The sequence below is a fragment of the Ctenocephalides felis genome, unplaced genomic scaffold (assembly GCF_003426905.1).
Source record: "Ctenocephalides felis isolate EL2017-DRISC unplaced genomic scaffold, ASM342690v1 CF-g0.4_SCAFFOLD_01886, whole genome shotgun sequence".
NCBI lineage: Eukaryota > Metazoa > Arthropoda > Insecta > Siphonaptera > Pulicidae > Ctenocephalides > Ctenocephalides felis.
This window is the reverse complement of record NW_020538040.1, coordinates 51,996,929-52,022,912: the sequence shown is the minus strand read 5'-3', so window position 1 is coordinate 52,022,912 and position 25,984 is coordinate 51,996,929. Positions and strand designations below refer to the sequence as shown.

General features: G+C 28.5%; 1 protein-coding gene across 1 annotated transcript in view; it reads right to left on the bottom strand.

Annotated features, from left to right (window-relative positions):
* LOC113375079 (unconventional myosin-XV) overlaps positions 1-23,828 on the bottom strand; it is a 157,526-nt gene extending 133,698 nt beyond the window's left edge. Inside the window, exon 1 of the mRNA XM_026615027.1 lies at positions 23,688-23,828. The gene's annotated coding sequence lies outside the window, so the exon portion shown is untranslated. The remainder of the gene's footprint in view (positions 1-23,687) is intronic.
* Positions 23,829-25,984: the final 2,156 nt, after the last annotated feature.

Here is a 25,984-nt window from a genome sequence, read left to right as displayed (position 1 = left end):
CCATGTCTATTGATTACACATAGGGTTTATCTAATTCTATCACATAAACCCGAGTTCAATGAGTCTTAAAGTGTTATATGATCTAAGCGATGCTTATAGAACCTAATAATGAAAATAATGAACAATTGAAGCAAAAACTACCGAAATCTCTGTATTTTGTCAATATCCCTAGTCAATTTTTTGGCGAACGCTATATTTTAACGATCAAGCACTTGCATAAAAGTGAACTGTGAGGTTTAATATATATTTATAAAATTTCATTAACTTCTTTATACATATTTTTTTTAAATTTAAGTTTGAGGAAATTTAGCTTAGCGTGATACATGGACAAATAGATGGTCAAATTTGATTGTCGGAAACGAAAGACTTCACAGAGAAAGTGATGTATAAGATAGTTTGTTGGGATGTGAATCATGAACATACGAAGAAAAATTCAGTTAAATAACATAGCTGAATTATTTAATATCATTAATATATCATTAAAATAAATATTACTCTATCTGTTTATAAAATCGTTTTGGCAAAATTCAGGAATGACCAGGGTTATGTTTTCATATATTTAGTACAAGTTTTTAATACATCAAGCACGTGTTCTGACTGCAATGGGCAATAGGCAATAGGCAATTTTGCGAACGCTAATTTATTTTGCACAAAATATGAATATTATATATTATATAGAGTAAGTTTTAAGACTATCTTTTCCAATAAATACACTCCTGTATGTTAAACTAAGTGTGGAATGATAATGTGTATATATAATGGTATTAAATAATTGCGACCTCGGCATAGGTGCTCATTGACATGTACAAAGCAATAACTTACTACTTCTGGACCAATAATTAATTGAAAGGTTTCCCAGTATGAGGCCGCACTATTAGCAGTTTGCTACAATGCATATTTGCAATTGCGGACATGAGTCAGATTTATTGTTCATTCCAGATTTTACAGTAACGATCTGAGGTTATGGAACTCGCGAAACGAAATTATGTGTTTGTTATGCTAATTCAACGATTCATTGTCAACCGAAATTCTGAAGATTGTATAACTACTTGAGATCTGCTAAGATTTGTGTGATAATTTAATTAAGTGGAATAGAATACATTATCGGTTAGATCATAGTTTGACGTTAGCCATCCATGATGCTTAAAATAGTATATACTTGGATCTGTTTTTTTTTTACTTTTTTATTATTTTATATTCAAAACTATCATTACTGTCTACCTGGCTAGTTTTTGTTGTGCTAAAAGTAAGGAACTACATTTATTAAAAATTCTAAACAACTTACTACATCTTAATCTTACCACGATCATATGACATAAAAATATTTTTTGGACATATTTTCATTGTTATTTAGATAGAATTGTTATTATTTTATTGATATTTTCTTTCTCAAATTTGTTCAAAAGAGATCCCGGGACAAATTAACACATTGTTTTGCTTAGTTCATAAGATTATTAATTGCCCAAATAATCCAGTTCCTTCTATTTGTTATCTATAAAACCACATTTTTTAAATATCTTACATGTTATTAAACACTATCCTCCGTTTTTTTAAATGCCTTATGCAATTCTTTGTCTCAAAAACTTATATTATTAACCTGATCATTACCTACAGTATTTTGTTAAAAAAAAGAGAATATGAAAAACAAAAAAGCGGAAACATGAAAATATGATAATGTTTGTAAATAATTTTTTTTGCCTCGCAAAGAGTTCTTCAATCTTTATTTGAAAGAATAAGTAATTTTAGTTAATTACATCTTACTCTATCTATTTAAAAATATCAACACTAGGTGATAGTACACTAATAACAACCACACAAAAACAGTTCATTGTCTCATTTCCTTTCTCTTTTCCCATTGCAGTAAAGTATTACAAATTCTATCTATATCTTAATGAGGGAATTTAAATATTAATAATTTTAATAACACTTCTCTTGCAAGTTTTAAGAAGTGATATTTTCTGAAATTTAACAAGTCTTTCGATAGAAAAATTATCTTACATTATCTCTAATGTAATGAATATAATTAAATTGTGATCAATTTTTATTAATCTTGGTATTTTAATATCATTTTGTATTTTAACATGTATGTTTTTATATAAATTATTTCACGTTTATATTATTGTTTTTTCATGACTCAAAATTATGTATGCGTCGGCAATACATTCATTTCTCTTTGTATATAAAAAAATAATTACCTTACACCCAAAAGTTCGGAAATACATAACTGATTCAGCGGTTTTTCTTGGTTGACAAAGTATTTGCATTATAAAACGTCATTCATAAATTCATACATTCCGGATTTAAGTACCAACACCTTAATTTTTTTGTATAATGTTTGTGATTTTATATGCTTTTTATTTTGTTCAATAATTACAGTGGGTCTAATATTTCTTGCAGAGCAATGAAATAGATCAAATTGTTTTAGAATATATAGTTTAGCGAAAATACAATTTTAGTAAAACACATTTCATTTCGAATTATATATATATATATATATATATATATATATATATATATATATATATATATATATATATATATATATATATATATAATTACAAATGCATGTAAACTATTTTCTCAACAATTATTAATTATCAGAATTATTTGAAAAGTTTTTGTTGTATTCCGTCTGTAAGAAAACATTCACATTAATAAATCAATTTTCTTATAGTTTTCTGATTGATCGATATGGTAGCATAATTATATCTAGAGAAAATATATATTATCTGCAGTAGTATTGCAATATTACTAACGATAATAGAAATTATTTATGCAAATGGCAGTATTTTTATTTATCCAATAAATTTCTAACAAAAAGATTGTTAAAGTTTTTCGAACTGAAAAAAACCTTAAAGAAATTGCACCCTTCCTTTTTATTATTATGCTGTAGTTATCGATAAATGAATTTTTATTAAGTTCCAAAATTTTTTATTATGCCAACTATTGTACGTTTTAAATTCTACGAAATACATATTTTTTTCCTTTCGATTTTTATATTAACGCAATTAGAATAGAACTTAATAGTTGTATAGGACTACTATGATCTTTACCAAGGTGCTTTTCAGAAAGCTCATGGGCTGGTCTATCTATATTTGATATATTTTTATTATTAAACTTTTTATAATACTAACGATTTTGACCTTTTTTACATAAATTACAATCCTTCTATAAATAGACGTTGAGTAATTGTTTTGGAAATTAACAGTGGCATTTTTTAGAAGGAAAACCCAATGGTTTGCCTATTATTTTTGTACTACATTCTAATCTAATACCTTTAAAATATATAGCGAATAATTTGAGACTTTATCATTTCTATTCCGTAAAATCCATTTATCGTTAGGACAATTCATGCTTCCATAGGTATGAAATAGCTTCAATTAATTCCCATTCTATCCGACCAGTTGTATTATAAAAACGTATCGGAACCTAACCTGCAGCAAGTAGGCGTAACTGTGATAAATATTTGAGCGTTTTCTCCGATAACAATGGGCTTGTACGAATATTTGCCACCGCGATTATGAATAGTTCAAATATGCAGCCGAGAACATTATGAATATGTAGTTCATTCGAACATATTGATTTCAAAATAGTAGGGCGTGCGTGTGTGTACAAATAAATAACGGACCGTTATCATATTTGGTTATGAATGCATGTGTGTAATTTAATTAGCCATTTAGCGTTTCCGAAGGCAGAGCCTCTAAACATTAGAAAATTTGTTGACTCTTTCATGGCCCCTTTAGGCTAAAGACGGCGATAGAAATTTTTAAGTGTTTCTACGAATGAGGAATGCAAATTGATATTATACCAATAGTATATAGTACAAAGTAAGCTTTATTATAGAGTCGAGAATTATTATTTTAATAAAATATGTTGAACTATATTAAATACTATTAAATTCAAACAAATTTGCAATTCCACTTCTTCTGTTCATTTTACAATTTGTAATTTGTAACAATATTAGAGTATTATTTTTTATGTGTCAAATGCCTATGTAACCAATCAATGCAAATTAATTAGATTTGCTGTGTATCATAAACCTTGATGATCGTTTCCTATTAAACGTTGATTTGATATTTTATTATAGTTTACATTGTTGCATATTCAGATAAAATACTATTTTGTTAAAGATTAATAGATGATGTTATATATTTGATTATTGAGTTAATACTTGTTAATTGTTTGAATGTTAAGATAATACTGATCTTACTTAGTTGAAGTAGATATTAATCCCTAAGAATTTTAATTTTTTTAGCCCATGATATTTTTCACCAGTCGTCATGACCTGCGCATTAGTTCAAGGAATCTTCTAGCTCTAACGTCAAATAATAAATTTATCATAAGTGCACGTTTTTGATATCTCATTGATACGAATACGAATTTAGGCTTTCTGTATAAAATGCCTGATCCCACAGAGAATACATAGCCTTTTTAGAGTTTTTACTAACAATTCATATTATGATAGACTCATCACGTAGTGGCCTCTATAAATCTAGGATATTTTATCTAAAATAAACATTTGAACAAATTTAGAATTGAGGCATTTTACGTACATATCTTCCTTATATTTTATGTTAAATTGGCAATTTTCTAGGAACAATAAGATATAATTTGACAAAATCTTTTAAACGAGCTTTATAGGACACGCCATTTGCTCTGTGATCTTCTAATATGAATACATTTGTATATGCGTATAAAGTCTCTTCTTCGATTAATTCATGTTGTTAGGTTATAATTTAACTGTTGCAGCTGTGGACTGTATTAAACACTGATTTATTGATAGTTCTTATTACACTGATTACACCAATTCTTATTATATAATGATATGATTTGTCACTAAGTTCAAATTGAAGAAGATATATTTATTGATTATATATTACATATATTGTTACACGGACTTTAGTTTTAAAAGTGAGAAAAATAAGTCTGATCCAAAGCCGTTACTCCTTCTACAGGGTAGCAACAATCCGGTGTAAAAGCTCAATGGCATGAAGATTGCTGCCTTCATGGCCAATATAGTAGCATGAAAATATAAGTTAATAATAAGTATTTATTGTATTTTAATGAATTTTAGTAAAAATTTACTCTTATTTAAAATATATTTTATATTTCATATTTGGATATCTATAAATTGCTGAACTGGAATATTGTTTTGTGTTGCTTTGTTTGGCTCATATTTCGAATATGATGAAAAGTTGAGAATCCTAATATAAAGGAAGTCGTAAATGAATAAAATGTGGTTTATATATATATCAGATATCTGTGCAAACATTATCTGAATGTGTGTTTGTATAGTTATGTACCTCTTCTTACGCACATTCAACTGTACGCCTCGCGCCGGAACGTCAGGAATGCGGTCATGCACGATCGTTGTTGACTGATTTCAGTTTGCAATATTTCATTCTCTTCACCCAAAGAATTCAAACTTCTTGGCCCTTGGGCACTTAAGTCCAACTTTTCCGGGTATTGAAACGGTTCTTCAAATATTTACTATTATTGTTTCGATATATGTTAACGGGCTCGAACTATTTTAGAAATCGTTTACAATTGCACTGTGGTCATTATGAAGAACAATGAACTATTTCCAGTCAATATTTGCAATGTACTATTTTTTAGTGAAATTCCAAGGTTTCAGGTTTGATACCCACCGCGTAGGGCCTGATACAAACTGATATGTTTTCACTTAAAAATATAATTAAAAATATGTTTCCAAGTGAAAATGCCTTGGCATTGCTGCATAATAATATTTTGTCAGTGCTAGAGGAATTCTAGTAAAAAATATATTAAATAGATTTAGGTTAACCGTTGGGTTGCCTCTAGCAAGACTCGTATTCATGAAGTATCATCACAGCAGCTCATAGGGCTTTTAAATTCTGATTGCTATTCAAAAAACAAAGTTTCAAATTTTTTCAATTCAATTCTAATAGGCTATGACATCAGTACAATCGACTATAAATAAAATCATTCAATAACTTAATCACATTCGTCCATTAATCACATTTGCCTTAAAAGGGGAGGAGGGTTTGATAAACAAATCACAATTTTCAGAAACTTTGATTTTTTCTAGGTTCTAAAAATACACATATTGTTTAGTGTTTTTTTAAAAAAATCGATCATGTGATTAAGAGACAGCCCCTTATTTATAATTTTTACAAATACTTAAATTATTGCAAAATATTGTAAAATAGTGGTTACGAAGGATTATGAGGATAATGTATTACTTGATGTGTAGTATCCTATGTCTAAAATTGTTGAATGAATTTGAAGAAAATAATCATAAAATAAATTGGTCACTAGAAATGTCTCTCTACTTACTCTAAAAAGTAACAATCGTTATAAATTTATTACGATTTTGTTATTTTAAATCATGTATGACATTTAACTAGGACAATCAAATGAGTCGATCGTCGTGGCTTATATTTTATTGTAAATTTAGTTGTTTTCTTTTATTGATGATTTCATTTTGAACTTTGTCATCAGCAATTATATAAAAGTAAAGACTCCTTAATTTATTTAGTTAGAAGTGGCTTCGATCCCGATTTGAAAAGTCTGATGTCAAGCAGTATTGACATCGGTTTTTCTTTGGAAATATAAATAGCAATATGTTTTCAAGTGAAAATAGCACTCATTCGGCATTGCTGCATCAATAAAAATAATCGCCATGTTACAGAAATCATAATAATAAAATTTATCAGGCAGTGATCGGGTTATAATCTGTAAAACAGACGTAGTATTGAGACAAATTAGTCCAATAACTTATAAGACTCTTAAGTTCCGTTGCTATTCAAAAACAAAATAAGAAACGTTTAAATTAATTTAAAGCTAGCCATAGTTTTATACGTGATTTTAAATAATTAACTTACAAGTTGGATTTATATACATGCTCTTGAATTATATTATTTATACTGTTTGGTTATCGATATAAGCAAATATTGAACACAAAAGAATAAAAAAACTGTAATTTTCGTCATTCATTGATGACACATATTCGAAGAATCTTCTTGATGTAAGTTTGTCAACAGTTCGACGACCCGACTCACTCGTATTTCCTAATAGTGTTGCGTTTGACCAATTTCACATTGACCTCAAATCATCACTAGAAGCCTAATTTGAATAAATGAGTGTCGATGGACCGAAAAGAAAGTTTCAAGTTCACGATCTATTATTAATTACTTTCTGCCTCTAGATTTTATAATTAAACATAGATTTGGTAATATCAGCGGCTTTATGAATGAAAATGGTCTCATACATATGTAGATTCATATATAAAATGAATACTAAGAAGAAATTGGGTTGAAGGTATTATTCAGTACTTCGTTAAAGAGTTAGAGGTAGTATTGATTTAAGCTTATTATGAAAATATTAACACTGCAATTTTTAATTAACTGTTATCAATTAACCTATCGTTTGTTGAATTGCAAAGCTTCACGTTGAATTCAAAAAAAGAAATAATTGGAGAAACCTGTTCAGTTACTTATTTTAATATTCTGTGTATATGCTGAAGTTCAATCAAATCAAATTTATTTTATGTATTTTACCAGCCCAATATATATATATATATATATATATATATATATATATATATATATATATATATATTAGAGTGGTCCTTAAAATTGTCATTTTCGAATTTCCTTGCATTTTTTCCTTGCTCTTTCCATACAAACTTTGATTGAATTGGGCTCTATCTAAACGTTAATAACATTCTGCCACAAATTTTCATCTTTTTTTCTTTAATTTTAAACTTCGAAATGAGTTTCTTTTATTGACCTAGATATCTAATCAAACGCTAGATACAAACCTATATTTTGATTATTTTGCTTCATGAGTATAAAAAACTTATTAAACATCATCATAAGAGTTTGCATTGGCAGAATATTTGCAACCTCATTGTTATCATTAATGACGAATCGATACACATCACTTTTTGTGTTTGCTAAAAATCGAAAATAGCTTTCACAAAACAGTAAATATTTTTAAATAGGCAAATAATGTGCTGTTAAGAGTTGCTGTACCTTAAGACTGATATAAGACAAGATAAAAGGTTTATACAGATCTATGTAAAAATTGTCAATGTAAAAGCGTTGGGTTTGGTTTGTTTTTATTATTGCTTATTAAATATTATATATTATCATTTTGTTTGGAAGCAAAGTTGGGAGACGAGATAATCTATACAATTCAGACAATTGTGGGAAATATAATTTTATTTTTTAATTGATAATTGAATATTGACTACGAAATAGCAATATTTGACATCACAACTTTTGAAGCTTGCCATCGCAAGTTTTTTCCCTTTGAACATTAAATGTTTGAATTGTTAGAGGGCTAAGAATTAGGAACATACTGTTGCTTGTAATCAGTATTTGTACGAGTATTATTTAAATCAATTAAATCATCTTACTTACTTACAAAAATAAATAATTAAGGTTAAAATCTACGAACGTAAAAAAGTAACATTTCTTCTCTGCAAATTAATAAAAATTTGTACAACTGAAGGTGAGAACATTCTCTTCTCGCTGCATGACAAATACAAAATTATCATCTCCAAGCTGAAAAACATTAGTCGGTCTTAACCTTTCACTCTTCCGCTCATAAATCAATTATGTTAAGAACAATGAAATACTTGTGACCTGGAAAATTGATACCACATCTGAGTTCAGATAAACCGATATTAGCGAACGCACTGCGTGTCGCAATAGGGGAGACTGGATTCCTTGGACTAACAATAAGACCTACGAGATCTTCCTACAGACATTGTTATGAAATGGTCAATGTAAGCTATTTTTTATAATAGAGGATTTAATTGTATTTGAATGCACTCTTCGTTAAATTTAGGCCGAGCTATGGTTGGGTGAGAAACAGTAATTCATTGCGTATTTTAAACCATTTTAGCCCATATTTTTCATATATCTTAAAATTTTCCAAACCACAAAAATTAGTTTCAAAACTTTCCAAAATTTCTAAAAGTTAATTTTCATGTCAGTCATATGTGTTTGACGCTAAGAAGTTCAACATGAGCCATGTCAGACATACATATGTCTCTGACATATGCAATATTTGGTAGAAGGAGAACAAGATTTAATATAGGGCTATGTCAGTCATATAAGTATGACTTGAAAAGTAGTGTTTTTTCAGGAATTCTGGCAAAAATTTTCTGATACATTGAACTTTCTTCATACATTTTTAACTAAATTATCTAATAAAATTACTTTGGCTCATGTAATTTTTTTTTTAAATTATCGTGTTGATTAATGTGATAAAAATAATATTAAAACCAAAGAAGTAACACTAATGGGTAATATAGAAAATGCAGTCAATACAAAGTTGAATTGAAATAGAAGCATTAAATGACTAATATTTATCATTAATAACGATAAGAGATTTTCGTGGGTTTTATATTATACATCAGATTAAAGATATATCAAGTTTACATATTAGATTGACTAAAATTACTAGACCAATAAAATAAATTTATTCCTCAAAATTTTTTAAAGATTTGATTTCTATATTTTTCAAAAACCAATAGAGATTGGTATCATAGAAAACGCAGTATTTTATCACTAAAAATTGTAATAATTGAAACAATAAAATCAGTATTTAAAAAAAATAGCTTATCTATCATTATTAATAGTCTAGTCATTTGGTCGTTTTGCCGGTACAGTACTCCGGGAATTCTGAAAATTGGTAATCTTATAGATTTCGGGGTGCTCTTTACGAAAATCAACTTTGCCACCTCAAATTTGAACGGCAAGTTGCCGCCATATTGGAAAATTAGCGTCAAAAAACAGCTTTTTTTAAATATCTTCTTTTTGGCTCATTCTACGACAAAAGTATCTATGTACGAATTAAACTAGATAAAATTTCCTACAATTTTTTAGAAAACCGTTTTTTTGTAAAATTGATAGTTTGAGAGTAAGGCCATAAGTAAGCTACTTACTTATAGCTACTTTGCCATTGAAGTGTTGAAAAATCAGCAAAAAAACAGAAAAATATTTGAATTATTTTATGTCTAGATCTTATTTGCTTAATTTAACATTGAAAATATTTATTTATTAGAAAGAATGTGGTCAAGTTCAAAGTGCTGTCATATATGGAGAGATTTGATACTACGGCGAGAGCAGCAAAGACTTTGAGGCGGCCTTACTCTCAAACTATCAATTTTACAAAAAAACGGTTTTCTAAAAAATTGTAGGAAATTTTATCTAGTTTAATTCGTACATAGATACTTTTGTCGTAGAATGAGCCAAAAAGAAGATATTTTAAAAAAAATGATCCTCGATTCCCCTATGACATTTAGAAATCATAATTACTCGTATAACTTCATGACATTCTACGTATAATTAAGAAAGTTGAACTAAAAGGTTCGACTAATGCCTGAGGGCTTATCATTTATTTTTAGGTGAAAGTGTTGCTCTAATTATTTGAAGATTAAAACTTTAACGACCGTTATTATCAAAACGGTTTATTAGGGTAATCGGATTTAACTTTCGAGAAGAAATAATTTGGATCAGTCGTTATAAAGACATCTGTACAAATCTTTGAACCTGTAAATTTTCAAATGGTTTGCGTTTGCATTGTAAACTGATACACTTATAGTGTTAATTTATCAAATACCGCACAAGAAGTGGTTGTTAGCTTTTTCTTCCTGAATGTACCGGAATTGATGTTATTGAAATCCTATTATTATCGTACTTCTATATGTGTACCAATCTTAAAAATGATCAGTAAAGCTGGTAGAAAGTGTTGTTGGATGGTGAAAATTGAGGGTTGCATACAAACCCTCATTTAAAAAAAATAAGAAAATTGATCCAATACATTGAAAAATTAATGCTATAGTTGGACACCCTTGATGATATTTTTTTTTAAATTGAATTTTTTCATAAGCTCAATAAATTTGAATCAAATTTTAGCCAAAAACGTTTAGAAGAAATCGAGATGGAAAATCATTTAGTAGAATGATTTTTACAATATAGGTGAAAATTTGTCATAAGAGAGTGAAAATTTAGGGTTATATGTATTTTTATATATGCATTATAAAAAAAAATTTTGATTAAAAATGTTCGAGGTGGCCAACCCCTACCACTTGGTTTTAATCAAAATATGCGAAAACCTGACGAGGGACAGAGAGACAGAGAGACAGACAGATATATATATATATATATATATATATATATATATATACATATAATAATTTAATTTCTGAACTATCACCTCTTTTTTCAATAAAAAAAAATTTCAACAGCGTTTTGGAGATATGGGATGTCCTTTTATTATGTATGGTGTTCTACCATACGGGTATTTTACATTTCCAACATTGGTTATTATTCCTATAAATAAATAAAATTCAAATTACGAAATGTATATGTAACAAGAAAGAAAAACTGTTAGCAGATTTCAAAAAAAAAAAATTACATCTCCGTGTTTTTTTCTTAGTTTTTTGTAAGTAGTTTAGTACATTTATCATTCAGTGTAGGTACTACTTACTAGTCGTACTTTACATTTTAAAAATATTAAAGTTAAAAATATTGTTTTTTTTTGTAAATTTTAATTTAGTCAGATAAAACTTGGAAATTAACAATTGTGATCTAAATATACAAGCATAAATCAATTATTTGAAATAATTGTCCAATTTTGGAATTGGATAGGAATAAATTAAAACATGATAATTTGGAACATACGTGATTCTGTGAAACTTTTTAATAATTCTTGGGTTAATGGAACTCTTGCAGCAATTTTGCAAGGCAAATACGACTGAATTTATATTCTAAGAAAAATTGCAGAAAATGGTAGTTCTGAAAATTTAGAATAAAGTCGAAATTTTAGATAAAATATTAGACAGTACAGTAAATATATAAGGAGTACACCTTAGACGATTACAATAATAGCTCTATACTTTTTAATTAATTCATTATTTTAGTTAATGCTGATTATACAGCCTTTAATATTTTCTTGAAATGTGTTCGATTGCTATTTTTAACTTCTCAAGCAAAGAGATAAAATACAACTTCCTCCGCGATGACATGTAAGATAGTGAAAAAAGAAGATACTTAAAATAAACGTCTATCTCAGTACATTTGTATGCAATGTTTTCGTAGAAACCTGCAGTCTGCGTTCTGGTTCACGTTTGTTGAAGAGAAATCGCAGAAAAATTGCGTGACCGATGACAAACAATTCAAAAAGATACTTCGGTTATATCAGTATGCATGTAAATGCTCTTAGACGATCATTAGTTCAGTGTTTCTCTATCTTTAACTTAAAAAATTTCATATTAAAACCATTGATAAGAAAATTCAGCAGTCAATACTGTTTTTATATGTTATTATAAATAATACGATTTTATGTTATATAACATATTGCAACATTCTAGTGAACTATATAACTAAATTGCGTTATTTTATTGCGACATTCATTTATGAGAAAATAGCGACAATAGGCTTTGTTGCTCATTTATATAAATACGTAGCATAGATACTGTTTTGAAATATTAACCTCTAAAGGTTATGTTGAATCCATATGTTACTTATAGAAAGAATGCATTTTTTTTTCATTTTATTAATACATGTATCCATACTTGCAACACTATATATTTTCCATATTTTTCTTCTATCCATATTTTTCACATTATATATGCAAAAGCTAATAATTTATATTTAACAATGTGCGAGTTTTAAATTATTTTACTTGTGCTAATATCATTTCTATATATATGAATTTTTATAAATTGTTTGTTTAAACAAAGTTGCATTATAGAACATCTTACCTGTTTTTATTAATTTAAAATTAATTATATTATAAGGCTAATTCCTCGACAAAATAGAAATGTTATGGTAATGCATGCTATGTTACGGATCTATCTACGCATGATCGCAGGAAAACTTTAAATGCATCTTTTTGATATCTTATTAATAATGATACTATGTACCTGAAAACCGCCTGATCGCACAAAAAATGCATAGCTTTTTGACAGTTCTTACTGCCAATTCATACGAAGATAGATCCATAAAATAGCGTCACCATAACATTTATATTTTATCGGAGAATTGACCCACATATCATAGTTCGTAATCTAGTCAATACATATTTATTAAATTTGCTTTTTATTCATGATATCTACCATATAATAGTTTTCAAAGTGAATTGAGTTATAGTAATTGAATTTGTACATTAGTTTATTATTATGTGTAAAAAATTTAATACAAGGTGAATTTGTGTTAGTGCTCATATATTAGACATTTTACAAGAGAGCATTTCTATGCAAATACTGGCATACAGCTGATTAATTATATACAATTACTATATTGATTTGCTATATTTATGCCTACAACTTCTTTTTTGTTTTTTTGATTATTTTGTCCTATGACAAACTATTTGGTCGTGGATGTAGTGAATTGTGCGGAGAATACGTTTTTACATCTTAATAATTGCTAAATAGTTACCAAAATTGCTGATTTAGATCACTTTAATATAATGTTTTGGAAATCTTAATCATTTTTAAATATTTACTAAAAAAAATTGCTGATTTAGATTACTTTAATATAAAATTATAGATATCTCAATAATTGCTACATAGTACTGAAAAATCATTGCCGATTTAGATCACTTTAATATAAAGTTTCGGAAATCTTGATAATTGCTAAACAGTTTCTAAAAAAAATCATTGCTGATTTAGATCACTTTAATATAATGTTTTGGAAATTTTAATAATTACTAAATAGGTACTAAAAATCATTGCTGATTTAGATCACTTCAATATAAAGTTTTGGTATCTGATATAAAATATATACCATTTATCTTCAGCAGCTAGTAATCGCTAGTGAACGAAATTTTTGTGAAGGGAAGACAGACATATAATTTGACTAATATCGATAGTGAAGTTAAAATGAAATGTCTTCAGATATACCTGGTCTGAAGTCTAAGCTTGAAAATATAGTTTTCCAAATAAAGTTACACCTACTTGAAATACTTAAATCAGAAATATACTTTGTTATAAGTTTGCAACAGATCTCTACCGATTTTATTCCTGGTTTGTTGTTACTTTTAATAAACATTTTTAGTAAGGTTTGTATTCTGAGCAATCGTTCGCCAACTTTCCTTCGTATCTTATCTTGTCGGCATGCTAATTCTTAAAAGGCACTTAAGCAAGTGTAAATTGCCTGCGAGAATCTGTCCCACTAATGGCTGGTTCCTAAGGGAATATCTAAAGACAGACAATGAATTGTTCAAAGTAAAAGTTCCGAATGACGATTCGCCATCATAGGCGCGTGCAATGCGGAAGGAAGCAATCTTCTCGGCAAAGTGGCACATTCCACGTTCCATCGGGCACATTTATAAAATAATTTCTCTTCGCAGCGCAATGAGAATTTGTTTGCGATGTAGTTATGTTATTTTTATGGGTGTTGCGTTTTCAGGAAATTTTTTAGTCGTGTTTGATTGGAATTCTTTTAGATTCGTGCTTCATCATGCAGAGAAAAATAACTAGATAATTTGTTTTCTACCTATTACGAGCACTCTAGTACATCCAGATAATCAGGCAGTATGTACTACCTTTAATTATCACTAGGAAAACCATTCGCTATCTGTTACATGTTAGTAGTCGATATGTTTTCGGACTTTTATCTTATTAATTTTGGCTACTGGTATATTAATCATTTATTTAATCTGCTTAAAAATATGTATGTATAAAGTTTAAGTAAAGATTATAATAACAAAATTATATTTCCTTTGTACGAAATTTTTCGTAAATTTGATTAAAAAAAACATTCGATTCCTAAAGATGGAAAGACGTTCTAATTAGTTTTTGGCAAAGACAGGTTCAGCCGTTTCGGAGGTATGGAGCAAAGACTGCGGAAAATAGAAATTATGATTTAAGAGAACAGACAATTTGAATTATTCAAAAAAAAATTCAATTTGTTATGCTGGGAAGAAGTGGTGATTCGTTTTTGGCAAAGATAGGTCCAAACGTTTCGGAGATACGTAGCTAAATATGCAAAAATGGTAGTTTTTGAGAGAACGAAGCATTCGATTTGAATTATCCAAAAAATATTTTGCTTGAGTTTTTTTTTTGGTTTTTGATTTTTAAATTTTAATAACATTTTTTTTAAATTTTCTAAATATTTTTTTTGTGAATATCGAAAATGATTTCGAGCTTCAATTTTAATTCTAGTTATATAATTCTAAAGCTCACTTACATATATATGCTTCAAATAAATAATTTTAACTTTGCAATTCAATTTATATAATTCTTAGAAATATGATATAACATCCTTCATTTTAACTCCAATTCATTAAGATTTGTTTATTTATTTTTCGTATAAACATATAAGCGTCGTCATTCAATTTATAAGCTCTTATATTTTGCTTATAAAATATGAATAATGAGAGTTACAGTATATATAATAATATATTTGGAAACATATTTCCGAATATTTGATGCCATGTACCACTAGTTCATTTTTATTTTGTTTTTTTTTTTGTACAATTAAATTTTAGTCTAAGAAGATTTTATTACCATTTTTTTTGTTGGGTTTGGTCTCGTAGCTTTTTTAGCGCGCCGAAATTAGTTCATTATAAATCTTAATCATAAGGCTTCAATCAAATATAATATTCTTGTGTTTTTTCGTGTCTATATTCATTTAGATTAGAACATTATTGTATGGCAAATATAAAGTAGTATTTATAAAATAATTGTATAACTTGTTCTGTTAGTAATAAATTTACATATCATTACTGGCTATGCGTAAATGAACTTATTTACAGATACGAACAGATTACAATTTTAATTAAAAGTTTCAAATATCTATGTTTTATGAGGTAGAAGGACGGAGTATTCGAACAAATAATATATGCCATTGCTTGACTTTTTAGTGTATTTATTCAATATATGTTTTGAGCGCTCTATTTTTAAAGTATATGCTAGTAAATTCAGATAAAAACTACGCGAGCTTGACATTAATTTAATATATGAATTTTGTTGAATGACTTTGGATGCTGAAGTTCATTCGTTTTGTGGTATATACATGGTTTGTGCATTGTAGCTTTTGTGTAAAATTTTATAGATATTTCAACATCTGAATATTGAAGAACTGTTGCAATTATTAAAACATAGAAATTTTTACATGTTTGTTTATTTATATCCACGATTCAATACTGACGGAGACTTCTTAAAATAATTTCACAATATTTTTTTCTCACATATTACTAAAGACTTAAATTTATAGCTTTTTTAGTGTAATATGTACCTGAACACAATAAAAAAGAAAATTAAATATTGAACCTGTTTTATCTTTATGAATAAAAATGTTATTAATACTCATAAATCTCATCGCGTTCGAGGAATTGTGAGCAAATATTCACGGTCAATTCGTCATACGCACAAAATAATCTTGAGAATCCATTGAGTAAATACTTAATTTTCGACTTTTATTATTTTCGAAATCTATAAAAAGCATAGTAGTAGTGTTGCGCTAAAAACTTTTCGATACATGAGTGGCTGCTTAGTGAATTCTTTCACGTTTTAACAATGGCGATGCTCATCTCCCATAATCACAATACGCCACTTGAAGAGAATATCAATATCCTAGTAAGTGATGTCAATGAACTATGCCGACTCGGTTTGTTTTTATCGAATGCTTTATACTTCATAGATATACCCTGTTTCTATTTTATTCCTAGTTTGAAATTAGATATATCCAACATAGAACACAAAATCATATATTTAATGCCAATTATAAATCGGTGGCTTTTCGTGGACATAGAGATTCTCTTCTTTCCTTGTTCTTCGTTACCGGAAATTTTTCAAGGTGATGTATTTAATACACAAATTTATTTAGTAGTAGATAAAGGAATATATTGATATTTTTTTAAAATGGGGTACATTGGGGTTAATTCTGTATGAACTAAAGGTTCTACATTACGTTTTACCATAGATATTGTAGTTATTGTAAGTAGTACATGCATAGTGGCCCACTTGATTCAATCATCGCTCTACATTTAAAATGATTTTATATCATTACAACATTTTACTCAAGAATATTTCAAAGCCTTTCTGGAATATTTCAGAGCCTTTAGGAGTAAGATTTAACTACCGATTTGTGAAAGATTGACATGATCCAAATTCTCAATTTCTATTATATGGAATGTTAACTGCATGGTGCAGTATGTTGTTCAAGAAAACATTTGTGGTGGTCGGTTTGAATTACATACGAATAAATGAATTGACCGTAAATTTATTGAAACTAGATACCACTAAGCAGTTATTACGTGGTACTTTGGTAAGTTTGTTATAAAGAAGTACATTGTTGCTATATTTCTATGAACATTTCTGGAATCTGAGGGTACGTCAGCATTAGACTTTTCAGGGCTAGATGGCTTAAAAGTTTCTAAAGTCTGGTAGGATATTTTAATTTGCATAGATATATCCTAATAGTTCGCCATCTATCAATTTATTTTCATTTGATTTTGTGTTCTAGTGATCGTAGCTTCTACTTTAGTTTTATGTTTTCTATTAATTTGAGATTGGTAAATAATTTGTTTTATAACTATTTTGTTTTAATTTGTAGGCGTTTTATGTGTATGGCATCGTGCCTTAAGGCAAATTGCTGGAAATTCCCGTACCTTCATGAAATATTCGAGGAATATTAAATGTTTTCAAATAAATTATTATAATTAATGTAACTCTCGTTATTCTTATTTTATAATCAATAAATGAATAAAGCTTAATCGAATTCAAAATGAAGAACATTGTCTAATATTTCTAGCAAAGTATTATGTAAACTGAATTGAGAAGTTAAAATTATTTATTTGTGTATATAAGTAATGCTTAGAACTCAAGCTAGGTTTTTTAGAATTAAAACCTGAATTATTTTTCGATATTCTTAAAACAAATTTTTTTAATTGAAAATCAAAATGAATTGAAAAAAATCTTTCCCCGAAAGTAATCGTTTCGTCAGCATAAGCAGAAAGTTTTTTAAATCATTCAAATCGGAGGCTTAGTTCTCTCAAAAACTGCCATTTTTTGCACATTTAGCTCTATATAACCGAAACGGCTGGACCTGCTTTTGCCAAAATCTAATCACTTCTCCCCGCCATTACGAATCGAATGTTTCGAATCGGTTGAAACTCTTCTTCTTTTTCTCTTAAAAACTGTCACTTTTAACACTTTTTGCTCTATATGTCCGCATCAATAGGAATCGAATGTTTTTGAACCATTCAAATCGGTTAAGCAGTACGCCCGAAATCGTCGACGAAAAATTGTCTCCACACATCCATTTTTTCTGAGGTATGCCAAAATGTTCAGAAACTTCTGAATCGTGAAGATATGCAAAAATTTTCAGTTTTGATTTTTGGCCCATAACTATAACTGACCCTACGGGGAGTTTATAAAAAATAATTATATATTATTGTGTCCATAATAAATTAAGGTCCTTCCTCATCTCATTTCATCCATCATGCAAAAATTATATCAACCCTTATTATTTACATCAACATTGTGCTAATATTACCAAATGATGTAACTCTCACTATTTAATTTATAGCTCAATCCTTAAAACCCCTTAAATTTCTTGCTGAGATGATTCACTGCTTGCCTATTTATTAACATTTCAAAACATGACAATCTAATCTGAGAACCTTTTACTGCATATTTTGATGGCGTTGAATGAAGTCCTTTCAAAATTCATAGCGTCAATCAAATTCAAACGTAGCCTTTCCATTGAGACATAGAGGTATTTAATATTTTCATAGAAATAAGTTTAAAATTATATGCTGACAATAAATTATTAGATGATGGTAGATGATGCAAATAGTATACATATTTTATTTTACACATTTTTATTGCAGTTCTATGACAAGAAAAATACCAATAATATGACTATATGGGACGTTCAAGTATTACGTAAGCAGATTTATTACAATTATTTACCCCCCCCCTCCCCTTTGTCAGCAAAAGTAAGCAAATTTCTTACCGAAAATAAGCAAAATAAGCAAATCAGTATCCTCCCCGCCCCCTATAGTGCTTACGTAATACTTGAACGGCCCCTATTTAGTCTGCAGAGTAGTTGTCAACAGGAAATGACTATTTTATAATTTTTGGATTATTTTGATAACAAGCTAGTTATTTGAGGATATTGTGGTATAATTCAGAAAAAATTGTATAATTCCATAAATTAAGTAATATAAGGGCCCATTCATGCGCATGATGGGCTTCATGCGCTTTTCTCTTTACCGAGCTTTCAAAGTTAGTTTGTGGTATAACTTATTTAGTATATAGTTAACTTATTGTGGTATATGGTTATTTTTAAATCAACAAATATGGTAGATACTAAAATGAAAATTAAATTATGAATTATTTCCTAATGCGTTATTCATACTTTTTGTAGGGCTACATAATGAAGGTATACGGACATAAATAAGCAAGAGAAAAGGCATTTTACTTTTCAATGTTCTGCCAGACGATTTTTTTCCCAATATGCTCTAAAAAAATTAGTTTACACCGGAATTTTTTTCTAGCTACTTGAGTTTTCTTTATTTTATTTCTAGACGTAATGTGAATTTTTAAGCGCACAATCGCATTTCACAAGCGCGTGCGATAATTCTGCACATATAATACTTATGAAATAATCTGACATACACTTGTCATTTTATGTTTATTACATTCATTAAAATTAAATACTCAAAAACATTATGTGTGCAATGATAGCCTATGGCGTATTGCCTGAATTGGCAACCTATTACACGAGTGTAAAAGATTATAAGTCAAACTTTTAAGCTCGGTGAATCAAAGAATATCTGAAAATATAAATTTTGTAATTTTATATGTAACTAGTGGTGTATGGTATCGTACCTTAAGGCAAATTGCTAGAACTTCTCGTATCGTAATGATATACTCGAAGAATATTAAATGTTTTCAAATATGTGTATTATAAATACTGTAACTTTTATTGTTCGTATTTTATAGACAAAATATACGAGCTTATAAATCGGAAGCTTCATATATGTTTGCATGAAAAGAAATAAACAAAACTTAATGAAACGGAGTTTGAATGAAGAAACTTAGAATTTAACATAGAATCAAAATTAAAATCCGAATTATTTTCGATATTCAAAAAAAATATTTTTATATCTGCATATATTGTAAACAATTTTTCTTCAACATGTTCGAAATAATGGATTTGTACCCAGTGCTTTAAATTTTCATTAAATGTATTAAGTAATTTAATATGATGTTAAAATAAAAATGTACTGTATAATCTAATACTTTTATCTAACTATACTATTTTAATGCAATGTTAATAAAGTTTGTTTGTTTGATTTGATTTTTTGAAGGGCCAATTATTGTTTTAAAACACTTTAATTGTAATATTAATTACGTGTTTATTTCTAATATAACTACAAATTGTATTTTTGATATGGTGTGAACAAAGTTATTAATAACGTTTATTTAAAATAATAATACATCAATCAATTTGATTGTTTAGTCGTGATACGCATTACATTGTGCCTTGTGGCATATTTCTGGAACAATTCCATTTTTAATAAAATGTTATATATAAAGTATTAAATAATCATGATCAATTCGTAATTGGTATTGAAAATTTGAAAAATATATTATTTGAAGTTTTTTAAAAAGTTAAATTTTTGTACTCTATGTAGGCAACATAAAGGTGTGAGGCAATAGTTATTCGCTGATTTGTGATTCCCTATATATACAAGACTTTATTATTCTTATCGATATTTTCTTACATTTTTACTGAAAAACAATTTGCAAAGTGAGACAATCATAAGTTACTGTTGCCTATTCTTGCTCAATACTTTGATTTACCTTAATAGAGTTATTGTAAAATTTTTCCGTTTTCAGAGTTTTCAATCCCTGTCGTATAGTACAAGAATTTGTAATATCTTTTCTATTCATATACGGCAGAACTAGATTGAAACCGCTTATATAATGAGATTTTTACAGAACACCGGTTTTAGATTTATGCGGCTGTGCGAGGGAAAAATTAAATGTAATAGTTGCTATTGCTCTACGCATATTTTAAAACTTCGATTTGTATTCAGTGCTTTGAGTTTTTATTAAATGGATTAAATAAATCAATATGATGTTCAAATGTTTATTTAAAATATTAATATATTCCTAATTAGGAATTTTCGTGTTTATATTTACTATTCATTGGCGTACAAGCAATACAAAGATTCGACTAATGCTCGTGTAAAGACGGACAAAAATGCAGCTATTTTAAATGAGAGTAATTGAAACAATTTGGTAAACAAAACTAGAAATTCTAGGTAAATTTCGAAAATCATGGCAAAAGTATATAATAAAATCATATGGCGTGGATTATCTTTATATAAGCCCGAAATCTCCACCTCGTTTATTGAGTCAATTCTTTGTCGTATGAGTTTTTCACGGTTTATTTGTATAATAATCATTTCCTGATCGCAATAAAAACATTAAGAGATATTTATTAACACACACGATTAGGTTCAGCTTAAAATAATTATTTGTGCTATTTTATGAGCTTCTGTATCAATTTTTCAAAAAAGGTACAATTTACTTTGACCATGCACTTGCTTTTTCCCATACAGGTGACATGGTTCCAAAATTTGAATTTTTAAATTACAATAGCCAAGTACATTTAAATTAATAACATCTTCCGCAAACCTTGCATCTTAAACTTGTTTCACATATGTAAACACCGTATAGCATGTAAATGCCAGTTGAATCTATTTTTATTGTAAATAGAATTGTTTAAGTACATATTGTGCATCGCGCTTTTTTACAAGATACTTAGATAGTTATTAACATAGAATTTGGAACACTAGTTCATTATAATTTACTGTGGTACAATTATGTGTGTATACATAATATAGAGCATCATATTTATTTTAGTAACATAACATATTCTATCCTATACATATAGCGGTAATGTGGTTTTGGGTTCCGCACTCGAATTATTTGGGCAACCCCATAATTGTCGTTTTTTAATTAAATAAAGTTAAATTATGAAAAAAATATTTCTTAACGCTTTGTTCATACTTTTTGCAGGAAATTTTTTCCAATATGAATTTTTTTCCAATATGAATTTTTTCCAAAATGTTCTAAAAAGTTTAGTTTACAGCGAAACATATTTTCTAGCTATATAAGTTCATTTTATTTTATTTCTGGACGTAATGTGAATTTTTAAGCATTTTTTGTCATTCAATATATGCAAACATAACCATGCGCACGCATCTTATGTTTCTAGACATGGATATAGAGAACAGCATTTTATTTAAGCAAAAACGGTTTTAATGGTACGAAATCCTGAAGCACAAAATTTTGAATCACGTCGGTAATACTAGATAAACTTACAAAATTGTCTATATAAATACACTTATTACGAGTGCTAAAATAAATTATTCTGATCTCAAAACACAAGACTTTATTGAACGTTGCCAATGACATTTGAAAGACGTAAGATCTTCAAATTTAAAAAAAAGTATAAAATTATTGAAAAACTGCGATTTGCTTTTTTCTAATACATAATGCGCAATCTGTGAATGCTTTTGAACGTGCTGACATTGGTAATGTCAGTTGTATGAGGTCACCCACTAAAAATGCTTTCAAGATTTTATACGACTCTTCTTCACTGTGTATACACGTTGACAAGAAATACATCATTTTTAATATAACTGAATATATATATATATATATATATATATATATATATATATACAATTATGGGATAAACAAAACCGCTACGTGTGGAGAATTTTTACTCATACGAATACACCTGTTCAGGTTAAGTTTCAATACTGTCATTGATATCTCCACAACTTCATAAAATAAATATGATGCTGTGTTTCAGTGGAAAGAAAATTTGATTGTTCCTCATTGCGAATCATCACAAAAATTGAATAATTTTTAGAAGATTAAATTAAGTAAGCACAAACTTCATGATATAATTCATTATTGTTAATAATTTTATGTATTTAAAAGCTTCGAAAACAGAACACTAAACGCAAAATAATTACATTTATTCATTTATATCCATTAAAACTTATAATCAATTATTAGCATTAACAGTAATTTATTTTATGTCCTTTTTGCAAAAATAAAATAAACACTTACAATGACTTTATTATCTTAAATTTAAATGCTCAAAACGCATAAAAAATCTCAGATTTTTTAAATTTAAAGTTTCTAAGAATTTCTAACATAAAATTCTTTACAAGCTCCAACAAGTGGCATAGTAGGTTGCATACAATGTAAGCGATACTTAACCACATACGAGTTTACATAGTAATATAAACGTGTATATAAAATTTGACAGCGTATACTAACATGTGATATTTATTAAACACTAATTTTATAAGCATGAAGTTTAGCCAAGGTTTTTGATTTTATAACTCGATGGTAGAAGACGTAGATGCTTAAATTATCATACACAGGTTATTCCGGTGATAAACAAACTAAAATCAAAAGTTATGACAGAATAGCTACTAATAGTAGCACTATAATAGAATAATGTTGTACTAGTAGTAGCACTATAAACTGAAGTGCCTAAGTGCTTGGTAAAATCATGGTACTTGGGCAGTTTGTTAGTATAAATTACTATTACTTCATACACCTGTATGTATAAGATACTTAAGTATACGTTGTGTGTTAAAAAATGGGTTAATGTTAAAGTTATATTTTTATTTGCTGGTACCTTTTTTGTTGGTTTAAGATCCAAATGACAAGCAGGTATATAATTTACACAAATCACTTAAAAACAATCTTTTTAATTGTTTGAAAAATTTCCAATTTCGTTTTCAACAATCAACACACATAATACACACTACGCACTAAATGTTTTTCATATAAAATCCTTCCTGTAATCGAATCAGCGAGTGTTCAATAACAATTGATATGTGTATTTAGCTATTTACACCTGAGCAAAACACTGGCTGCGAAGGCGACGTCAACTGGCCCTGTTGTTGATCGCGGCTTTGCAGAGCCCGTTATTCAACTGACGGAAAGCCACGAACAATTGCGTACGCGTTGGGTATTGACTTCGTGCAGGTTCGGTCAAAGATACATAGGTATAAATACTACACAAGAAAAAAGCGCAGGTACGAAGCTCGACTATAGACAATACAGCGCACCTGGACGCGGCGGTCGCAACAACGTGGCCGCTGGTTTAGGGCGGACATACACGATATAGAGTTCGCAATTCCTACATTAAATATATAAGGGCTAATTCTTACATAAAATAGACAAATGTTATGGCATGGTTTTGTTACGTAACGCTTTTCATACAAAATCGTACTAAACACGGTCAAAATACCATGTGGTTGCTAGTCGGGCGTTTCAAATAGCAAACTTTACCTAAAAAAAAACATTTAGTACCATTTTATATGAGAAGCACTACGTAACATAGCCTTGACACAATATTGGTCTATTTCACGGCATAATCGGCTCTATAATCGAAACATACATTCCGACAAAATTGGATTTACCACTATCAAATAGTTTTAAAAGTAACACATTCAATACTTTGCGCATAAAACTATCCTTTTAACATTTTTATAACAAGTTAATTTCTCTATCTGGTAGAGGGGTAAACTTAGTGTAAAAGTTTTACCGCGTACTTAATATCAAGACATACAATATCTAATAATAAAGATAAATTTTATTTAAAGTTCAAATACTTGTTTTATTTTATTGAAATTGTTTTCGATTTTTTTTAAATAAATGCAAGAAAACAATTTAAAACTATTACATTTAAAAAGTACAATGGTACAAGTACTCCACATTGTTTCATATTTAGAATGTACATAAAGACGATTGATATAATTGGTGCTGGTTCAAAAGCCTTACTACCTTCACCATGCTGATTATGAAAATCGATCGAATGTTTACTGGCTCTTCTCTGGTAGATAATATTTGCAAATTTTCTAAGATCAGGCATAGGATTTCGGAAAGTTTAAGAAAGTAGGACTTGAATTTACTCCACTGATTTCAAGCAAAATCCACTGATTTCAGGATTTTGTCAAGCTTCTTCGTTTTTACGCGTTGTGGTTAGATAGAATTTGACGTTCCGATCGATCGCTTTTAGGTCGGTGAGCCTTTCTCGCTTGGTTTTTCCTGAATCGTGACTGCGATGAGGTGAGCAACCAAGATGGGGATTCATGGATGCTGCTACTTCGGTAATTCAATGAAAAACGACATTTACCTTCTACAAGTTGTCAAAAAAATTATTTAATTTCGGCTTGGAGGTCCAACAATATACTTTCTTTTGTTTTTTATTATGTTTTTTTGGCAACTACTAATAAAAAATATCATGTGGGCATCCATAGACCTTACAATACGTATGTATAAGATATATGGCGTCATATTATCCGGCATTTTAACGTTTAAAGATATATTGTATAAAATATTTTATACTTTTTATCATGTCTTAGTATGAACTCTGCAATATTTATTGGGATACTGAGAAGAATGACCGACAGATGTCTCGACTTGAATGAGGACATTTGCTGTTTCATATATTCGCAGAACGCCTTTGATAGAGTCAAGTGGAAAACTGGAGTATACTTATGGTAATTTTAAATTCTATTCACATCGATTGGAAAGACCGCAGGCTGATCCAGATCTGTATATGGGGCAGAAACTGAAGGTTCGATTGCACCAGGGAGATATAAACAACGTTGAAATAGGTAGAGTGCGGCAAGTATGATACATGTCACCGATTATGGCAACGGAGATTTCTCAATTGGAGGAAGAAGAATAACTACCATAAAGTACGCAGGTGATATCGTGGTGATATCGAAATTCTTTGTTCTATTCTGTAACTGGTTGATTTTCTCCTTTTTTTATGCTGTTTTTCCATGATATTTAAAGATATAAATATATTTCGAATAATTTAAATGTGTTAAGTATGCATTTTAATTTTAAATTAGTGCAGGAAGAAATTGTATAAAATTCAACTTATATTTGTAGGATATTTTGACGTTATCTGTAATG